This window comes from Sardina pilchardus, chromosome 15, assembly GCF_963854185.1.
Source record: "Sardina pilchardus chromosome 15, fSarPil1.1, whole genome shotgun sequence".
Lineage (NCBI taxonomy): Eukaryota > Metazoa > Chordata > Actinopteri > Clupeiformes > Clupeidae > Sardina > Sardina pilchardus.
Window position 1 is genome coordinate 714,798 of NC_085008.1, and position 2,500 is coordinate 717,297.

General features: G+C 39.2%; 1 long non-coding RNA gene across 1 annotated transcript in view; it reads right to left on the reverse strand.

The window, feature by feature from the left end:
• Nucleotides 1–890: 890 nt before the first annotated feature.
• LOC134102621 (uncharacterized) overlaps nucleotides 891–2,500 on the reverse strand; it is a 1,851-nt gene continuing 241 nt past the window's right edge. The window contains exons 1-3 of the long non-coding RNA XR_009941531.1: nucleotides 2,405–2,500; nucleotides 1,310–1,402; nucleotides 891–1,211 (exon numbers count right to left, since the gene is read on the reverse strand). The exon at nucleotides 2,405–2,500 is cut by the window's right edge and continues 241 nt beyond it. This is a non-coding gene — a long non-coding RNA (uncharacterized LOC134102621). The remainder of the gene's footprint in view (nucleotides 1,212–1,309; nucleotides 1,403–2,404) is intronic.

Sequence of the window (2,500 nt, forward strand, 5' to 3'; positions counted from 1 at the left end):
ACACACACACACACACACACACACACACACGTACGTCTGGGGCCTCTTTGAAACTGAAAAACCTCCGGTTCGAATTTTCCACCCTCATACCCTTCTCTGTATTGCCCACACACACACACACACACACACACGCACACATGTACACCTCTAAACTTTGACCGCAAATTAAAAAGTGTAATGAGTCACAATGCACCAAACCACTACATTACAGCCCTGTTTTTATGCATTTTCCAGCTCGTAACCTCGACAGCGCAATTGGACCAAGAAGCTGAGATGCGGCCGATATCCCATAATAAGCAGCCGCGCTCCACGTCCTGTTGTGAAGTTTCAGTGCAGCACTGTCAGTAGCCGTGGAGATATTTGCTGTAGAAGGACCATTAGTAATAATTGGAATACAATGTGTAGTGCTGTAGTTTACCGTTCTCTGTAATGCACTGTAAAAAATGACACAGTGGAAATGCAAGAAAAAATTGAGGCAATTTATTACGACTGAAAATATTAGGGGAAAATATAACCCTTTTATTTTCAAGAAAATAGTCTTAAAAAATCATGGAAATTTACTCAAATTATTCATGTATATCAAAAAAAAGTTGTGTAAAATATCTCAATGCAATTAAGCATATTCAAAATAAATCAAGGAAATTTCCTTGATTTTTTCTGGTTTATTTCACATGATAAAATCATGCGTAATATAATTGCCTCACTTATTTTGAGCAGTTACGCATGTTTAAAGTAAGTCTGTTACCATATTTTTTCAAAAGATGTGGTATGTGGTGTTTATACACAAATGGACAATCAGTATTTCAATTAACAACATTTATTCAGTGTACATTTAACCTGACATACAAAAGATGACCTTCCAAGACGACCGCAGCATCGTTCTACTCACTACACTAGCCTATATTGGCCAAAGTACTGAGTTGCCTTCCTTGACTCGCATATGAACTTGAGTGACATCCCATTCTTAATCCATATGACGTTGGTCCACCCTTTGCAGCTACAGTATAAAAGTTTCTATTCTTCTGGGAAGGCTTTCCACAAGGTTTAGGAGTGTGTTCATTTGAATTTTCGACCATTCTTCCAGAAGCGTATTTGTGAGGTCACACACTGATGTTGGATGAGGAGACTGGCTCTCAGTTTCCACTGATTCATCCCAAAGGTGTTCTGTTGGATTGAGGTCTGATGAAGTCTTCTTGAACCGCTGCCTCTCACTGTAGAGCACACAAAAATACAAAAGATCATTCTATGAGTCTGTACATATAAACCAGAATAGATTAGTACAGTACACTATATCATCACAGATACTTACACTGTACTCCTGGATTAAGTCTCCTGGTTTCTCACACAGGTATCGAATCAGCCCTTGCAAAACCATCTCTCTGCTTCTGTCAATAGAGGAAGTCTGAAATTGGTGAAATACAAAAATACAAAAATAAATGGTACTGTAGTCCTCCTCGACAAGATACAACTTCTAGACTGACTGCCTGTCTATTTCTGTGTGTATACATGTGTGTATGCACAACCCCTCCCTCTTCCCCCCATATCCATTTAATACTAATACTTGTTGTTGATTTTTAATATATATATAAATAACACGGGAAACTATAAATGGAGACATGATAGAATGCCCATGCACAAACTACTCATGAAATAGTCTGCATATTGGCCTCCAAAATGTTGTATAGAAATACAAAAGTGTTCATACAGAGGCTGAAGCTTCATATGTAACGCTATTTGATGTCAGAGTGACGGCAAGATGAATAGAGTTATTACAGTAAATGGAATAGATGGCACTGGTCGTCTACGTTTGCAGATATGTCAGCCTACCCCCGCTCTGCATAGGCATCTCTCAGCCTCACCTTGACGGTTGCAGCAGCACCGTTCGACACACAGTTGTGTCACTGAGTTAGCTAACCATAACCAACAGCATCAAGAACTGGCAGGTTTAATGTGCGATCCTCATGGACATGGTGGTCTTATGAGTGAGAAACAGTATCTGTTGCAGTTCTTTACTATGAGTATTATACACAAATAGTAATCTGCATTATATAACACATTCCTTCGATGGCGCAAACGCCAGTCCCCTCGTTTCAGAAACTGTTTAGCTTGCTAGCAGCTAGCTGCTACTTCAAAATCTATAAGCAACCAATAACTTCCTTACCTAGGATTTAAACACTCCATTTGTGCCCTGTCAGTAAATATATCTATTACAGATGTATGTGTTCATTCAAATAATCCAGATAGTGTAAATGAGCCTCTAAATCCCCCCTGTCATATAGCTAACATGTTAGCTTATTAGCCAACCATTTATCAAAGGAATAACCAGTTCCTATCATTTTACAAAATATCACCTACAGATACACGCACAGATCGAGCTGTGGAAAATATTTATTTTAGAACTTACCTCGATTAGTAGATTTTGCCGATGTTGACAGACGACCTGCATGAGCCTTCAAATCCAGTCGCGGTGTGTGTGGAGAGTGAACGGCTTGTGAAGTGG